The following is a 20,559-nucleotide window of genomic DNA, read 5'->3' as shown; positions in this document are numbered from 1 at the left end:
AAACATTGCTTCTGCCCTGGAACTGAGCAAAAAATTCAAGCTGACAGAGACAAGCCATGTGTTTTATAAAGGAAACCTGAAAACAGTCGTCTGCTTGACAAACAAAAAGCAAAAAGAAACCGAACAGTGCCGCGTGGCCTTAGTCTTCCTTGCCCCCGCCAGAGGTCTTCTCATCTGCTGGACGGTCACTAGCCACCCCCAGAACTTCATCGCCGACCTTATCGTCCTCAAGGATTAAAATTGGGCGATTGGAATCATTCAGAGCTTCATCCCCCTCAGCAGGGAGAATATCGACATGGGGCAGAGTAATTCTCGGGCTATCAATATGGCCTGTCTGTTCCACCATAGCTTTCTCCGGGCTGTCCAAGGTCAGATGCTGCTCGCTGCTCTGAGAGGGTTCCGGAGCGATGCAGGCCAAAGGATGGATTTGGTTTTCTTCCTCAGAGATAATTAAGGTGATGTGGGCAGAGATCAGAGGTCGATTGAGGTTACTCTAGAATTTAAAATGGGTGGTCTGAAAGGCATTGTTTGGGAGAGGCCGACGAACAGAGCTAGAGGGCTGCACATTCGCCTGAGGTGGAGGGAGATTAGCAGGTGAGTGATCAGGGTTATCAGAGCTACTGGGAGAAAGCCGAGAGCCATCACCGAGATTACCTCTGGGTCTCTTCCTGCCCCCTTGTCTAAGCATATTGAATAGCAAGAGAAGGGCGGCGGAAACCACAGAAACAGCGGAGAGCACAATTGAAAAGAAAAATGCGTGAGCCAGAGAAGGATGAGTGAGTTGCTTACCCCTGAGACGTGCTTGAAACCTGCAAGGCGCACCTCTGAGAAGGAGGACTCTCTTGCTTCCCGGAGAATTCGCGAACCAGAACTCAGAGCCAGAGTAATTGAAACACACCATGAAAGGGAAGAGCCGGGTGGTAATGAATATAACCATCCTCGCCATGCTTCGAACCAAGTAAACCATAAATGTGCAGACACCACCGTTGCCGTCGAACTGCTGATCATCCATTTTACCTAAGGTGAAGCTCTGGGGAGCCCCGCTGCTCTGCAGCATGTAGTACACGGTAGTAACAGTTGGCGTCAGAGCCATTTATGACCGCAGTAACACCCGCATCTGGGGATGATGTTATATTAAATAAATTTTCAAAAATTAATAACAGATTTGTTTAGGATATGGTATTTAAAGAATTCGCTTTTTTAATGTGTTTTTCAAAATGCTATTATATAGCACTTAATGTCATAGTATCAAATTTGGCTATGAGATTCCAATAATAACGTGACTATTTATGTTATTATGCTATACGAGAATTTAATTGGAATCGAATGGTATTGTTTATCAATTTATTATAATTTAATTGTAATTGTGTCTTGACGTTATAAAAAATATATTTTAAAAATTAATTAGGTGGATAGGTCTTTTTATGCATCAAAAATCGTCAACACTTTTACCCTATTCTGTTGGATCAGGTGAGGCACTTTCAACCATTGATTTGAAGTGTGACTTCTTTTTCTAAATATCGGTTGAGTTGCTTTCTTGGCATGGCAAGATATTTTTACTGCTTTTTCCCATTCTTTTATGTCACTTTTGGCCTTTACTGCGTTTTCCCATTCTTTTATGTCACTTTTGGCTTCAGAGTTAGTAGTTTCTTTGGTCTGCCAATTATTGTTGCTGTTCTTCTTCCTTGGCTTTTGGCATGTTCCTCTATCGAACACCTCTGATCAAAGGGTATCGAGACCGAGTATCTCGGCACCGATAAGCCCATCTGCCGTGGCCTTGGATAAATTTGGGCTGCACAGCTCACTGTATTGTTTTTGGAGTATTTATGGTTTTGTTGCTGAAACCTTAAATTCATACAATTCACATCTTTGGGGAAATATTGATTTCTACATCTTTGAGTAAATATTAATTTCTAATGAACCCTACTCCAGTATTCAGAAGATAGAAGATAGAAGGTATAGTTACCACTGTGTTCCTTTGAATGGAATGATTTTCTATTGTAATTGTTGTAGTGGTCTGACACGTTAATAGATCTGCAGACATTTTGCTGGATCGTTATTTTTCATATGTTATTTGAATACTATAAAGTGAAATATTATCATACCCTTGACATTTTGAGCTTTTCTACGAATGTGCCAAAATATGGATACCTAGGCTTATTGTAATGTATAGTTGGATTTGATGGTACAGTTAAAAGTAGTGTTCTTATAGCGTAGTTAGGAACTCCTCAATGTATTGTAATATGTAGCTGGATAGGTTGATATTGTTAACTTAAAAAAATTAAGATTCTGATGGATGTTTAGGCACCCCTGAAAGTTTGGAAAAGGATTGTGTGTTTTTAGGATGGAAACTTTTTCTGGCTCTGACCTTTTTGGCATTAACTTTTTTGGTCCTGTTATAGAGGCTAAGAAACCTTCCGTAGCTGCTATTTAAGGGCTTGCGCTTGGTGGTGAATTAGAACTAGCAATGGTATGTGGCAGTGATGGTCCATCTCTTGTAATTTTATGTTTTGTAAGGGGAATTTTGGGAACTTACATGTTTTGGATTATTTAATTTACGCAGTCTTGTCATGTTCGTATTTCAACCCCAAAAGCGCAGCTTAGGTTGCCAGAACTTCAACTTGGGATTATTCCAAGATTTGGAGGTAAGATTTCTCAATGTACATTTATCTGTGTCTCAGTAGGGCTGACTTCATACTGTGGTATAGCCAATTTTAATCTTACTATGAATTATCTGGAAAATAGGTAATGATTCTGGAAAATAGATAATGATTTGTATGATCTGTTGGGATCTATAAATCCCAACTTCATCCCATAAAGCCTCTATTAATGCGGGTGCTATCAATCTTCGCCGATTCATACACGAGTGGGGATCTATTCCAGCTGTGGTTTGAACCTAGGTTGTTATTGTGGTGACTCCCCTGTCTCGACCTCTAGACCATAGCTCAACAAAGGAAAAAATACCTTTGGGGGAGAAAATATGTTTTTGATTAATACAAGTATTTATGACAGCTATAAAACGTGAATATTAAAGATAACTAATTTTAGATTTTATATACACACATACTTGAAATGCTATGGATTCTCGATAGGTGACACAGGTTTGTTGGTTGGCTACTGTTGAATTAGGTTAGAAAAACAAACACAATGAGTGTCTTTTTGGGTTCTCTCTATCTTTTATATAGAGATGGCAAAGTCTGAAACATCACTTGAAAGTCGGAACTTATTGAATCAGTTTGACTCGCCTGTGACCTTGAGTCTGAATATATGACTCGGGGTCAAGTTAGATTTGGTTTCCTCAAAGAACAGAGTCGAACTTGGAAATTTGACTCAGACGAATTAGAATAGTATGGCGAAATTCTTTAAATTTCTCATGCTTCTTTGCTTTTCTGAAGAAGCTACTTTTTGGCCAAACTAGCATTACATCGTAGAATTTGTACTGAATTCTCACTTTTTGTGGCAAATTTTGGATAAAGAGTGGGCAAAGCTTAAAGTAATCAAGGAGTCTCCTCTTGTCAGAGTCATCTTCATTTTTATGGATACTTACTTGATCTAATCCGAGATTGAGCTACAAGTTAATGAAAACTATCAGCTTTTAAATAATCTTTAGGAGGTGTTAAAAAAATTATGGGACTCTGAAGTCTAATGAGAAAAGAGAGTACAAACATAAAATCAGGTCAGCCTGATAACACCTTCGCATACAGAGGTGTGATTTTGAGATTAAATATTATGAGCATAGTTAGAAAAATGAGAACTATCTTGGACATTCTTTGTTGTGAAAATGAGGAATGAAATATGCTGATAAGCCTATGGAAAGAAAGGATATTCAAGTCTTGCAATAAAAGCGTAGTTTATTACGAGAAATACATAATGTGGAATGCATAGTGTAAAAGTTAGAGCGATATCCAGAACAAATACATATTACTAATTGGTTGAACCCTTAATTGTGATAATTAATTTCAAGAAAGAGCTCTTTCCATTAGGGGATCTCATAATGCAGATTCTAGATTGTAGATTAGCATTATCAAGATCATCATAACATAGAACCATTCATCGTTGTAATAAATTTCAAGAACAAACTTTATCGGTGAACCTTGCACATACCAATTCCAAATCATAGGTCAACCTTACCAAATTCATCATATTACTGTCCAGTAAGTAGTTGACTACGTCATAATTTTATGTTCATTCAAAAAGAAGGTTTAATGACATACGCATTTGTGTGTTGATATCTTGGTGTAAGTAATGGATTAGCATATGTGTTATCATTTAACTTAATATCTGTAGTAACCATTCAATTGGTTTTATTTACAGTTCTTGCAGGCCTGAAAGAAAAATATGACGAAGCAATGAGGAGAAATGATGTGAAGGCCATTGTGTCTAGTGATATGAATGCAGTTTACAGAAGGGATGGAAACTGTACTAAATGTTCAATGGTGTTATATATATATATGTATATATATATATATATATATATATATATATATATATATATATATATATATATATATACATATATCTATATATATATATATACATATATATATATATACATATATATATATATATATATATATATATATATACATATATATACATATATATATATATATATATATATATATATATATATACATATATATACATATATATATATATGTATATATATATATATATATATATATATATATATATGTATATATATGTATATATATATATATATATATATATATATATATATATATATATATATATATATATATATATATATATATATATAGATATTCATATATATAGAGAGAGATGTAAATTCTTTTGTTCAAAAATCGAGATGATTTCATGTCTATGTCTCTGTTTTGGCATTGTTAGGTAATGGAGGCAAATTCTCAGGTGGTTTCGACATCAACGTTCTCTAGGAAGTACAACAGACTGGCATGACAAACTAAGTTTTCATACAAAATTGAAATTTTGTTGCAGATTGTTTCAAAGGTTTCCATGTTTGCTCATATTCAATTTTCTGTAACTGTGTATCTAGGAGGGAACTTATCGCATTTGGGTAGAGTTTCTGTTGATCTTATGATCAATAATATTAAAGGTAGGCGTTTGTTATATATGTTGCTTTTTTTTTGTTTTCACTAAAGTTGCAAGTTGTCGGTGATATGTATGGGTGAAGTGGGGGTATTGTATCTCGGGAATATTATCTATTATCGAATCCACAAATAATGTATAAGATAGAGGAATGTTTCTTTTACTTTGAATTGTCATTTCAAAAAGATGTTACCAATTCTTGTAAAAGACATTTTGCTGGGTCGTTATTTTTCATATGTTATTTGAATACTATAAAGCGAAACATTATCATACCCTTGACATTTTGAGCTTTTCTACGAATGTGCCAAAATATGGATACCTAGGCTTATTGTAATGTATAGTTGGATTTGATGGTACAGTTAAAAGTAGCATTCTTATAGCATAGTTATGAACTCCTCAATGTATTGGTAAAGGATTCTACATGTTTTCCTGAATTGTAATACGTAGCTGGATATGTTGATATTGTTAACTTAAAAAAATTAAGATTCTGATGGATGTTTAGGCACCCCTGAAAGTTTGGAAAAGGATTCTATGTGTTTTTAGGATGGAACCTTTTTCTAGCTCTGACGTTTTTGGCCTTAACTTTTTTGGTGCTATTATAGAGGCTAAGAAACCTTCCGTAGCTGCTATTCAAGGGCTTGCGCTTGGTGGTGGATTAGAATTAGCAATGGTATGTGGCAATGATTGTCTATCTCTTGTAATTTTATGTTTTGTAAGAGGAATTTTGGGAACTTACATGTTTTGAGTTATCATGGATGTATTTAATTTACACAATCTTGTCATGCTCGTATTTCAACCCCAAAAGCGCAGATGTTTTGTAAGAGGAATTTTGGGAACTTACATGTTTTGAGTTATCATGGATGTATTTAATTTACGCAGTCTTGTCATGCTCGTATTTCAACCCCAAAAGCGCAGCTTGGGTTGCCAGAACTTCAACTTGGGATTATTCCAGGATTTGGAGGTAAGATTTCTCAATGTACATTTATCTATGTCTCAGCAAGGCTAACTTCATACTGTGGTATAGCCAATTTTAATCTTACTATGAATTGTCTGGAAATAGGTAATGATTTGTTTCCAGCGCTGAAGAAAATCACAAGGGTTGTTGGAAATAACAATTGTATTGACAATTTTTACACATTAAATTTGCAACCGTGCAATTAAGTTATCTACGATTTAGGTTTATCACTTTCCTGTTTTGCCTTTTTCATTATTTTTTTTTCATTATCTAACTGACTTAAAGCAGAGAAGAATTCATTATGGGATTTGTGTTCACTCTTCTGCCAGCTATGGGCTGCTTCTCACCCTGTTGCAGCTCGTGTTCCAAAAGGTTGCAAGGAGGGAAAATTTTAGCGTGGTTCTCATATTGCAGGCGCTGGTTTACAATGTCTGTATTTTTGCCCAATTAGTTCATGCACATTGATTCCTTTTTTCTTGAGAAAGATTACCGAAAAGATGGATAATGACCCTGGTTTATTTCATGGGTATTTTTTTGTCTATTCTTCAATATGCCTCAATTTGGTGCTCGTTTGAGTGTTTTTAAGGATATTTCGTTTCTTTTCTTTGAAATATTTAATTTGCTGTAAATATCACAGAGATTAGCTTTGTCCTTATGTTATTAATGCTGCCCCAAGACCCCAAAAACTTCATCAAATAAAATTGCCATTGCTCGTCAATCTCTTTGGGCATTCTTATTTATCGTTACTGCCAATTTTCCGTGCACATTCTTTAAACGTCTGTGAATTTTGCACCCTGAAAGTTGAATATTGGAGCATGCATTTCATCACTCCCAATGCCACATGCATGCTCAAGTGAAGCCGATCCGATTAGATTGTGAGCCAATGGGATTATAATTGACACCTTTATGGACTCGGATTGTTCATTGTATTTTTTCTTGCAAATAAAGCTGCATTTTCTATTTGCCACATGATACGAAGAAGTGCTTCTATTATTCTTGATACATGTAATGTTAGCGATGATTTGGTATTTTTTTATTTTTGTTTTTTCCTTCTGGCCTCCTAATTTGGCATTGACCATGGTTTTTTAACGTCTCTATAGAGATGGTCTTCGGAATGGCTGTGGTCTTTTAATTTCCAACTTCTAAGTTCTCCTTTTGACATTTAAGGTTTGTAATGTCATATTTAGCATGGTTTTGAATATTATATTTTGACTTTCTAATAACATTATACAATTATGGTTTTCAATGTAGTATCATTCTATATATGTATATTATTCTTTATAAAATATAATAATAATATCATGATTTCTAATGGAATTAATTTTTTAATAGCAATATATCAACATGTTTTCTAATATTATGTTTTGAATTTCTAAATGCAATATACAATTATGGTTTTCAATGAAATATATTGGTAGGGGATAGTCATGGTGGTTATTACCTTGGTCACTAGCAAGCTTCGTATATGCTTGGCCATCTATAGAGGTTTCTTGATTTTGGGTAATTAACTTACACTAAAATGAAATAAGACATTCAATGTGTTCCTTGTAATATAGATATAAACAAAACATCTAAGGAAAAGTAATTGCACAATGATCCAGTGCAAGAAAACAAGGTTTTCCACAAACCAATTAAGCTTTTCAACCTTTTTGGCTTATTTACTTATATCAAACATTTGTGTAGGGTTTCAACCAATTAACATTTCACTGAGTATGTATTTACAAATCAATGATTTTGGGATCAAATCCCAGAAAGCAATTCTATACTTGCTCTTCAAATCATTGTTTTAAGATTCGGCCGGCTCAGAACTGACTTGGCCGAGTTGGTTCGAGCCGGATTTTTTTTTTCAACCTAGCAGAAAATTCAGTTCGGTCGGCCGTGTTATGACTGACCCGGCCGAGTCGGCCGAGTCAGTCATAATTCGGCCGACTCCGCTGGATCCGTAACTACTTGGCCGGGTAGCTGACAGTGGCCAGTGAATCATAAAAACACACATTTCTTTTATTTTTATTTTTATTTTTCTAAGTGTGGGGGACTCCAAAGGGGTTTATGAATTAGTTTGTTGGTCTTTGGGGTCCATTCCCCTCCCCCAAACCCTAGTATTTGATCATATTGCCCTACTAAGGCTATGCTATTCATGGTAATGTTAAATTCTTAAAGTAAAAGTGACATTCTCCTTAATCTTCATTTTCATCCTTTTACTTAAATTTTTAACATTACCATGAAATGAATCAAGATGTTTGAGAGTGGTTCCAGCCTCATTGGATTTCATATGGAGAAAGTAGAATTTTAGATTTCATTCAAAATCTAGTAGAGTTATCGGTTTTTCAGGATTTCAGGATTGGGGGATTGCAATGTTTCCATTGAATTTTGTCATGTATTATAGTATGGAACTCGTATTTAATCAAGAGCACCAATCCCTCTATGTACCTTGATGTTAGTGACATTGGTTGTCGAACTCCTCCGGGATTCGCTCCCAAACCGGGAGCTTCCGAAAATGTCGCTCCCGCTCCCCGCTTTCGCTCCCGCTCTCGCTCCCGCTCCCGCTCCCCGCTTTCGCTCCCGCTCCCAAGGAACACTGAGCCAGATGATATTGGCAACTCTAGCAGTAGCCAGTAGTACTGGTCACAGAATTTTGTTGTAGAGGCCATGTCTAGCCTCCTTGCTTATGTGTTTTTTTTTTGATCTCTATATCATCATCATGTATATATTGGACAGTGCACTGAGTGCCATTTTAATATAATGGATATATTCATGAGCCTACTTTGATCATATGTTGTCTTCTATCTATACTCTAATGCTGTGTGTTTGGAAACATGAATGAAAATCTTTAAAAATATGTGGTTTTATAAAAAATAAATATTTAATGTATTTTTTACAACCATCGAGTCATTGAAAGCGAGCCGGTCGAGTCGATACCGATTCGGATTCAGAGTCGGAGTCGACCCTCGGCCGAGTCGAAGTTTTAAAACATTGCTTCAAATTGCTTCAAGCTTTTGAAAGTAAAACCAAAGAATTATCAATATAATTTTACCATAATAAAAAACAATTAGAAAGCCTTTAGTCAGCTAAAATTTCTCATCCATGAGGCTTGACCCAACATCTCTTCTAGAAAAATTCAACAATTCCAATTTAATAATCCTATTGGCCTATCTTTGTACCTTTTGGGACAATTGCTAGTTATATATTTGTCTAGATATGGTATTTTGTATAAATTTTGGTATTTAAAGATTGTTTATAAAATTTTCTCTTTGCTATGGTTTTTAGAAATAAATGAGGAAGGGGATAAGAGATTAAGTAAAGGAATGAGCTAGATATGATGTGGGTAAGTTGGTGGGGATACAAATAATTTAAGAAAATAAAAAAAGAGGTGCGGAAGATGTGTCAAAATGAGAAGAGACTTACAAGAATAAACAAAAGTTGGTAAGGCTAGTTATTCATTAAGACGGTGGATCAAGGGTTTCCAGGAATTAATTAGTTTGTAGCCATCCCCTTATTGAAGTTATTTGGGGTTTTTTCAATTTCAAGGGCTTCATGAATAAGGTGAGTGGAATGGAAAGGAATAGAGGCTATGATTTTGGTCTAGTCAAAGCTTATGCATTGCTTAGATTTAATAGAGTGTTCAACAATGGTTGATTTTGAGATATGGTTATGGGTAGTTTTAGTATTATGTTCCTTCAAATAGATTTAAAATATCTACCAAATTGGCCTATGTAAGATTTTGCACATGAATAACACATTTTGGTAAACTCTAGGGCCAAACATTGGATTCAACTTATCCTTAGAGAATAGAATAATTGCTTAAGAGTATTGAAAGGTTTGAATACATTTTTAATGTTCTTTTTAGATAAGAATTTAGCTAGATGATTGGTGGTTCCTTTAATATACGAGAGAGAAATGAGAGCTCAGGGAGGGGGAAGAGGTTGGTTAAAGTGTCGAAAACAAGCAGAATGGAAGGCCTTGTTGATTTGGGATAATTTGTAACATTTATAATAAGGGAGTTAGTAAGGTGCATCCTTTCCTTAGCTAGAAATTGAGGTTCAAAGATTCACAAAGCTCTAATGAACATAGTATTTAGGAGTGCCGATTTTTTTGCATGATGATGAGGAGATTGGGCATGGAGGTACAGTTCCATGAGGGTCTTGTTACAAACAAATTGGAAGGATAAGGAAACATTAAGACTCCGAGAAACGAGGACACCAAGGAACGAGAGGGAGGATTTCTCTTCTAATTCCATAGTGCATTAGATATGAGAGGAAATGTTGTTTAGGTGATTCATGAGAGCATGGAGGGTAGGAAGCCCATGAGGCCAAACTACAAAGGTATAATCAATGAATAGATACAAACAATTAGGTTTATGATGCCGAGAATTAAAGGCTAAAGTTTCAAAATTCTCCATAATGACATTAGCCACAACATGAGATATAGGGGATCTCATTCAAGTGCCTTCTATTTGTTTGTCGCAATACCTTTATAGGAAAAGAAAATGAATTCTAGGTAGATTATAATGAGGTTTAGAGTCGCAGAATCAACGATATTGGATATCAAATCTAAGGTTTTAGGGACAAGGATGTTTTTGAAGAGGGAGACCAATTTAGAGCTCACCATGATGTCATTGGGTTCTAGTTGGAGGTTCTTGGATTTTTGAATGAAGTGGTTCAAATATTTAATGAAAGAGGGGTAGGATCTAACTAATGCTTGTTGTGTATCAGCTAAGAAGAAAGAAAGGGCATGAGTAGGTGCACTAATATCACTTATTATAGGCCTTAAGGGGATATCCTTTTTATGAATTTTTGGTTGGTTGTAGGTTCTACAGGTCACCAAATGAAGAGGGATGAGAAATTTTTGAATCTGAGGGTTAATGGAAGAGAGTAAATATATGCTGATTCTTCTCTAGTGTTGAGTCAAGACAAGTGGTCTTGCCCAACATGCTTTTTCCCTGGCTATACTATTACTTCAAATTCAAATTCTTCAAATAATAGAAACCATCAACAAATCCTTCTCTAATGTATTGGTTTAATTCTTGACGATAGGTGAAAAATGTAAATGGGTTGGCCAAAAGATAATGACAAAACTTTACAAGGAAAAGATAATGGCTAATGCTTCATGCTCTGTTTTTGAATAGTTCCTTTCTACATTGTTTAGTTTTCAACTACCATACATGTTTGGATGATCGACTATGTCCGTGACAAGATATGCTAAAACTAATAAGATTTCTATGTTAGACATGTACATGAAACTTTTTGGACCAGTTAAGTAATTTCACAATTGGTGCCTCTACTAGTTTCTTCTTTAATAATTTGAATGATTTGTTTCTCTCTTTTCTCCATATATACTAAACATGTTTTCTTCATTGCTCACTGATTGGAAAATTTATATGAGATTAATGTCTAATACTTTTTCTATGGTACCCTGTATGCCCCAAAAATATTTTGATATGTTTCTGGTTGATAGGGGGCTTCAGGTCAAGGATAACTTCAATTTTTCCATATCGAATTTGGTTCCTTCCTTACATACCACACACCCTAATAGTATTCTAATCGATGTAGCAAACAATATTTTTTTCATATCAAGAGACAAATGAATCAGTCTAGACCTTTCTAAGATGAGTTTGAACCATTATGCATGGTGTCTTAAAAGCATATAAATGATCCAATCATTAAAATAAACAACTATATATATATATATATATATATAGATATATATATATATATATCTTACTAGAATTATGGAGAAAACTATTGGAGCATTTTTTAATCCAAATGAAATGACTCTATATGCAAAATAACCAAGCCCTGAGTCAAACATTTCTTTTTCTTGATCCTTCTCTGCGATGGGTACTTGATTATATCCTAAGAATCCATCTGTGAATGAATAAAATTAATGTGTTGCAACTTCATTCATAATTTCATCTCTAAAGGGCATTGGAAATGGATTTGTAATTGACAATTTATTCATACCACAAAACTCAACACAAAATTTAATTTCTTTGGGTCATGCTTATTTGGTTGCATGACCATAGGACTTTCCATTTTGAATTTTGTATTGGATAGGTGATTCCAACATCTAGCATCCCTTTTTTTTCTTTCTGCATAATGGGATTGTACTCGGGCTATTTAATTTTTATTTGGGGTAGCATCAGATGTGATCTAGCATCGAAACTTGGTGGAGAGGTTAAGGCACATGATATCTCCAATACCCAAAAATGGTTTGCGCAGATTCTAAACAGTTTGAGAGATATTAAAATAATTAATATTTTTAATGGAATCCCTATGTCTAAACTTAGGGAAAATAAAACATTAATGTGTATTAATATAAAACTGTGTTAGAATGGTCCAAAAGTCATGGATCAAGACATAATTAATATTAGCTTTTGATTAGGGACTTAATCTTGGCCGTTGAATTTTCAACGAGAAAAGTATAAGAGGAGGCTTGAGGGTCACTTGGAGAACACATCAAGTTGATCAAGATTTTGATTTTCTGGGGCAAGGTTTGCTGAGGAAGTCGAAAGAGTGATCGGAGTTGTAGCTAAGGGGCAGTGAATACATAAGAAGAGAGGCAGAGATAGTACCGGGAGGATCAGTGCATAAGCTAGGAGAGAGGGATGCAGAGCCAGCTAGGGCTCACGCATAGGCAGCCAGGAGCTATGTAGTGCCTCAGAGAGCCAGCGTGGGTGACACAGAGGCTCTAAGGGTTGTCACAATGCCTCCATATGTTGACGCAAGGCGAGCTAGGGTGACGCTAGGCCAGAAAGGGATGACACAGTCCCTAGAGGCTGACGCTGGGGTTTTCGTGGGGCAGATTGGAGCTGGGAGTTGTTGGAGTGTTTATCCAGGGTTTTAGCCAGAATATTTGTCTCCGACTAAGAGGTACTACTATCAAGATTATTCTCTATTGGGTGAGACGGCTTTGGAACCTAGATTGTATTATGAAACTACTTAATAATTAAAACCCTCAGATGGCTGCACCAGTTTTCCCGCATTGGGTTTTTCCGGGGACATTGGTCCAAAACAACGATGTCACTTGTGTGATTTTGTTGTTTCCTTCAGTTGATGATCTGTAATGTGTTGAGCATGTACTTGTATTTATTTTCAGTATTTACATGGTAAATAACTTGTTAATTAATCAGAACAAGTAGGCAGAAATAAATAAAAAAAGTACATGAAGGGTTTCTAACAGTTAGACTTAGAAATTCCAACACTTAATAAGTTTGATATTGATCGACTCGACTCCTTGAATGAGGTCAATTTTCATCTTCCCCATTTATTTTACAAGTCCTTTCAAGTATTTATATTCTTGTGTAAATACATCCTTATATTCCTTAAGGAGGTTGATAAATTTTGTTGTTCTCTTTTCCGACCAGTAATACCCTAGTTGTCAGGTCAATTTACTAAGTAAACTAACGCATTTGTTTTACTTTTCAATCTGGGTTTGTAGACTTGGAAGCACGTCCAAAGTATATGGATTTTAGGTAAAGTCAATTTTGGAAGGCAAGGCTCAAAGGTTAAGGGAAATGCATATTACAAATAAGTTCTAAGTTTAAAGAAACTAAAAAGTCTTTGATTCAAGATGCAGTAAGCAAAGGAAGAGGCTCCTAACTTAGGAGGTCTTGGTTTTCCTTCCCCACAGTACTATCCTCAAGAAGAGAAACTAAAGAGCAACAGTTTGTGATGTGTAAAAAGCAAGAGAAGAGGCTCCTAACTTAGGAGGTCCTGGTTGTCCTTCCTCATAGTTCTACTCCAACAACATTACCATTGCATCAAATCATAAACTGGAATTCAAGAAATGCAAAAGGATGATTTTTAGTTGTGATTCATAATTTTATAGAAAGAGAATTTAACTTAAATCCTTGGTTGTCCTTTTGTACGCAAATTATATTTTAAACCAAAATCATCCAAAAATCATAGAAAAATCATAACACATATAAGTAACTGAATCATAAAACTGAAACAAGAAACACTGAATCAAAACTATGCTAATTTATACAAAATTTAACCAAAGTGTACTTAGCTTGGTATGGGGGCCCTCCAACCTTGCCTTGTACACCTAAAGAACTCTTCAACTATAGCTAAATTAATAAGGCATCCAAAACATGAAGATCAAATAAAACAGTAGAAATGGTTCTTCAAATTATCTCAAAAGTCTCCAATAATCTTAATACAAAATTACACACTTCTTGAATGGTCCATAAACTCTGTTTAAATAAGAAAATCATAAAAAAACTTTGCTATAATGGCTCTAACAGCCTTATCAATCCTAATCCATCCATACATGTCAAACTCATCAAGTTTGGTTCACAAAATCACGAAAAATCCCACAAAATAATAAATTTGCTCCTTTTTACTAAGAATTCCTGAATGACAGGTCAAGTTTGACCAGCGTTGATCGGGCATGTTTTTGCTTAGTTTGACTAAACCAATATGCGTTTCTTCATCTGTGGTTCCCAATATTTCCAAATATGCGCTTAGATATCACCTAGGTGTTCTGCACATATGACTTCCATGAAGCTATTACGAGAATTTTTAATGCAGTCCAAATTTACTCTGAAAACCCAATTTTTAAAAAATTTCCAAAAATTTCCAAAAATTAATTTAGGTACTTGAATATGAAAAATAGGACTAAAATGAGGCATATATAGGTGAAATAGGATGGAACATGGTGGTAAATAAATGGATTTAGGATAGGTAAAGATGACCAAAATTGAGTTCCAACACTAGTCAATGATGATTTTTCATGACACCCAAGAATCTGATTTGCGTCTTAAAACCCCAAACACAAATACACTCAAATGCCACAAAATTATAATTTTCAAAGTAGAATAAACAAAAAAATGAATCAAATAATACATAATACATAAATTTTCAACTCAACTTCTTTATATTACAAATCTTTAATAACACAGTCTAGGGCTCCCATACCAAGGATCATGGTCCTTACAATCATCCTTGATACAAGACAATTAGGGATGGGTATCAACAACAACTATGATGACCAATATACCCTGAAAAAAGTACAAATAAGCTAATTTTTGATGTAGCATGCTACACAACTCCTTTCAGTCCACATACCATAAACACTTGTAGTGGTCCTTTACCTTCTAATTTGCAACTTCGGAAACTGCCACTATCAATGAACGCTACTCCTTTAGGTCACTGAATTTTGGCTCAAATACTCTGACCTATAGATTCTCCCTAGTACTTCATAGAGTCGAACACGTAGGGTCTTCACATTGCTACCTAGTTTTGGTTCTTTGCTACTCTAATGAAGACAAACCTAGGGCAATGGAGGTTTCCATCTTTCCACCGATGATGACCTCTGCAACAAAGTGAACTAGGGCTCAACTAATAGCCCTATTGGCTGGCCTTTATTCCCTTCAAAGACCAACCCTAAGGCTCCAAATAACCTTCCCTTCTAATAACCTTGTAGTCCTTGACAAGTATTGCACTTGAGGGTTCTTCTAGAAGCTACCTAACAAGTCTCCTTACTCTTCATGGACTACTACTCAAACTATCTAATAGGACCTACAACAACCTAGCAACAACATCAAACTTGGAAGGAGATACACCATACAAAGAGATGTCAACTTCTGTCCACAATTCCATGGACCTGTGCTTGCACCAAAGCCTGCAATTTTCATTGCTAGTTATGATGACCGTGGAAACTATAGAACAACTAATACATGACCTCAAACTGCTCCAAAGCCTTTTCTCTTTCTCTCCTAACAAGCCTTCCTCCTGCACTAATTTTTGTGACTAGTCAACCCCTTCTTTAAGCTCCCTTTTTGGCCTTACAACCCTCCCAAAACTAAGCTACAAGAGCTCAACCTACTTCCCAAAATGCAAAGAAACCTGCGGGTTGTTCTTAAGAGTATTAGCCAACAAAAATTGCACAAAATCAGCTTAGACTTCGTCCTCCAACCCTCTGCCCAACTCGACCTATACCAAACATAGAAAAAGACACAAAAACTTGACTCCTTCTTCACTTGATAAGGCTCCTTGAGGTTGCAGCTAGTTCATAGTTCGTTCACCTTATGATGTGCATTCAAATGAATCTTCTTCCCTTTTATTTATATGTTTCCTTTGGGTACAATGACCAACCCTTATGAGGCATCTCTTCAAGCCAAGATGACTTGAAAATTATGTCACATATCCACTACACATAAATAAAAAAAATCGTTTCTCTCATTTGAAGCAGTCTTCCATGGTTGCCTTAGTTTCCCCTTGTTCCATTAAGGGTGAAACACATGCAACAATGGTCAAACCTCCAAAACAACTCTTGGTTTCACACCCACAACTTTGGGTGCAAAACCCACTACTTGGATACTTTTCCCACAAAGTATCTTTTTGGTGCCAACTCACACAAACCTAGTACCCAGGGTTGTGGAGTACCTCCCAAGCTACAAAAATGAACACTTCGTCTTAGCGAGGGAGGTACTTCCACCACTATGAAGTTTCTCGTCATCATAATCACTGCTGGCAATACTAGCCTAAATCTTGGTGTTCACTACTCCAACATACCCTTTAGAATGAACTACTCTTGTCTTGGTAGTGTCTCTACCATGATAAGAATCCTTCTTATTCTTCTCTTGAAATTCTTTCAAGCCATCCCATGGTTCCTTCTTTCCAGTTGTAGAAGCACACTTTCTCCCCACTGACCATGCGCTCTTCTTGGGCTGCACATTCTCCCTTTGAACCCACAAACTCGTATAAATTGGCTCCCTCCTAGCCTTAGGAACCTACACTTGCTTCTACTTCTCATGATCTATAAGCTTTCCTATTAGCTAGTATATACCATGCTCCCTAACGCTAATGACCACTCCAATAGATTTACAACCTTTTGGCTTGATCTTCACTTTCCCATCCTCGAAAATGACGTCAAACACCTTCTACTCAATCATTGAGACAAAAAATACATTATATCTAAGCTCTGGTACAAATAGTACATCCTAAACTCGCATCAACCAACCTAACATCATATTGAATGGAATGATACCATTTCTTTGATCTCTTTCTGACTCTTGTCACCCACCATCATGTGCAACTTCAAGTTCCTCTCATTTAGAGTCTTGAACACATCACGCGAAACTTTCATATGCATTGACGCACCACTGTCGATGTACCATGTAGTCTCATTGATGGAACCTTCATAAAAATGAGATACCAAAGACAATTCTTCACTCTCCAATCTCCTTGAGAGTTCATCCATCTTAGAAGAAGTAGCAACACCTGCTATCTCCTTCCCCTTCATATTCTTTGGAAACTTCGTCGAATAATGACCATACTCGCCAGAACTGAAACAATTCAACTTACTCAAGTCCTTCGACTTTCCCTTCATTCTCCCTACAAGAGCCACATTATCATATGAAGTCTTATTCTTTGTATGAAAGTCCTCATCTTTTAGTTCCTCCTGAATGAAGTCATCCCACAACTTGTTATAGTATGGTAACTTCTGTCGAGTGACTATCCCTTTGATGAAGGGCTTCCATTACTTGGTGAACCAATTCAAATCAATCCTCACCATCTCATTATCTGCAACAATCTCACCGATGAAAACAAGCTCATCTCGAACTTGAGACAATATTTTCAAATACGACACCAATGGTTCTCCATCCAACACCTTGGTTCTCTTCAACTTTTCCTTTAATACCAACAACCGGTTCTCGTTCTTGTTTTGGAATATATCCTAAAGAACCTTCCACCTCTCATGGGCACTACTCTTCCATGATATATGAGGTATCAAATAAACCTTGATACCATATAATATGATTAGCTTGGCCTTTGTATCCAAATCCTCATACACTCCCAACTCCTTAGGGTTAACCAATTTATTGATCTCTTTGTGAGAAAAATGATGTAAGTATCTAGTGAACTATGTGCAATATTCATTGATGATAGATCTTTTTGACCATCAAGACCAAATTGATGCTTTCCTTCCATGGACTATAGTTAGACAACCCATCCAACTTGTCCTCATATGACTGACCAACCAACAATTTCACCATTGCTATTAGTTCTTCAACAATAATGGAACCAAATCCCTCTTGAGATGTACGTTGTGTAGTGCACACTTTGATTCGCTAGCCCTTCAAAGTAGCTCTGATTCCATGTTGATTTTCCATGAAACTCAAGAATCTAGTTTGGGTCTTAAAATATCAAACAAAAACACACTTAAATTCCACAACACTTATACTTTGCATGGAAGAATAAACACAAAAATGAATCAACTAGTACACAATACACAATTTTTCAACCCAATTTCATTATATTACAAATACTTAATACGATAGTTTCGGGCTCTTGTACCAGGGATCATGGCCCTTACAATCAACCCTGATGCAAGACAAGTAGGTATGGGTATCAACAACAACTATGATGACCAATCTACCTTGAACAAAGTAAAAATGACCTACTTGTTGATGCAACACACTCCATGACTCCTTTCAGTTCGTGTACCTTGAACACTTTTGGCAGTCCCTTTCCTTCCAATCTACAGCTCCACAATATGTCACTATCAATATGTCACTGGACTTTTGGTTCAAGCACTCTGCCATCTAGATTCTCCTTAGTCCTTTAAAGAGTCCAACACATAGGGCCTTCACACTTCTCCCCACTTCTGCCTCTTTGCTACTCCAATGAAGAAAAAAACTAGGGAAACAAAAGGCTTCCCTCTTTCCACTAAAGATGACCTCTGCAACACAGTGAAATAACGCTCAACTAATAGCCCTCTTGGCTACCCTTTATTGCCTTAAAAAGCCAACCCTTAGGTTCCAAACAACATGTTCTTCATTCAATGTTGTAGCCCTTCACAACTTATATACTTTAGGGATCTTCTAGTAGTTACCTAACATCCCTCCTTACTGTACATGAACCGCTACTCAAATTTTCCAACAAGACCTACATCAACCTAGAAAAAACATCAAACTTGGAAGGAGATACACCATACCTTGAGACGTCAACTTCTATCCACAATCTCCTGGACCTGTGCATGCACCAAAGTCTATATTTTTCAACCTTGGTTAGGTTGACTGTGGAAAATACATAACAAATGGTACACGGTCTCAAATTGCTCCAAAAACTTCATTTTTTCTTTGCTAACAAGCTTTCCTTATGTGTTTTCTTTCATGACTACTTGACCCTTGCTTCCAACACTCTTTTAGGCCTTATGACCCTCCCAAAAATGACCTACAGGAGCTCAACCTCCTTCCCAAAATGCAAAGAGACATGCAACCTATTCTTGAGATTATTAGCCAACAAACCTTGCACATAATTAGCCTGTACTTTATCCTGCAACCTGTTTTAGCGGCTACAACCACCCTCCAATTTTTTTCTTATGCTTCGATTTTGGAGCCTTCCTCCTAAACCACAACAAATCATATTGCACTGATTCAGGTACTTTTGCTTCGACTGAGCCTTATTCTTTTCATATTAGCTTGTGTTTCTCACTTAGATCATTCTCTAACCCACAAGGCGATCTCCTAACTTGGTCCCTTGATAGTCCCAAGCCTGCCTCAGAGAACTATGCAATTCTTGAGGGAAACTGACCTTGCTCTTGGGAATTGTGCAGTCTTGACTACCAGTGAGCCTTGAGATTAGAAATTTTTTAGTATTGAATGGTAGCCAACCTTGAGATGGGAAATTATGTAGTTAGGAGTGGCAACTCATAGCCACTGAGCCCAAAAACTACGTAGTGCATGAGTCAGGGAGTTGTCCAGTCCTTCCGAGAACTACGCAATATTTCCGGGAAATGCATGGAAGTTTTCCCAAAAAAGAAAAAAGAAAAAAAACATCCCTAAATTGGGATCTATTTTTAGTAACCTGAAGGAGGCACTTGTGTTATTTTTAGAAACTGTCACCAAGCGTTGCTTTTTCCTTAATTTTAGGCACATGCGTCATAAATCCTAACTTGACCAAATCTATTTAACCAATGCTACTAGAGCTCATTTTCACACTCGATCTTGGATCTATATCTTTCCCAAGGAGATCAAGGAGCCTTCAGTGTGATCATCGCTACTTTTTCGGGTGAGTTTTGCTTTTCTCGTATTTTGCCGCTTTTACTGTCGCTTTTTGTTGTTTAGTTTGTGAGAGTTTTGTTTCACTTTTTTCTTTTCACGACTGCCAGCGTTTTAAATTTCTTTAGCTTGTAGAAGTGTTTTTTCAAGTTTTAGATTGCCTTTCCCGAGTGTCGAATGAGTTTTCCCTTTTTTGCACCAATGGTCGCCGTTGCAGTGACTCTCTTCACATGCTTCATTTTCCTTTAATTTAATCTATTGTTGCACTTGTTTCACATGCATGCATCAACACTAGTCATATTTTCACTCAACATCACACCAACTTCCAGATCTGTATGATTTACACACTCCCCTTGGGCAGATCTGGGTCCCCTTGCCCGGATCTCAAACTTCACTTCTTGAACTATGCAATCTGGGAGCTCAAGGCCTCTGCCTTGGCTTCTGGAATTGCGTAGAGCTTGGCCTTGGATGGATCCAACTTTGCACTGTGCAGTTCTAGGATTCAAAC

At 36.4% G+C, this 20,559-nt stretch overlaps 1 long non-coding RNA gene across 1 annotated transcript; it reads left to right on the top strand.

Moving 5' to 3' along the window:
• The first annotated feature begins 5,660 nt into the window (after positions 1-5,660).
• On the top strand, positions 5,661-6,034 carry LOC149208296 (uncharacterized). The gene is made up of 2 exons (XR_016252081.1): positions 5,661-5,758; positions 5,968-6,034. It is a non-coding gene; the product is annotated as an uncharacterized LOC149208296 (long non-coding RNA).
• The last annotated feature ends 14,525 nt before the right edge of the window (positions 6,035-20,559 follow it).

This window comes from Pinus tabuliformis, chromosome 1_2, assembly GCF_031772625.1.
Source record: "Pinus tabuliformis cultivar Carrire ecotype Pingquan chromosome 1_2, CPIR1, whole genome shotgun sequence".
NCBI lineage: Eukaryota > Viridiplantae > Streptophyta > Pinopsida > Pinales > Pinaceae > Pinus > Pinus tabuliformis.
Note: the sequence above shows the minus strand (reverse complement) of the source record. Positions and strands in the feature narration are given on the sequence as shown.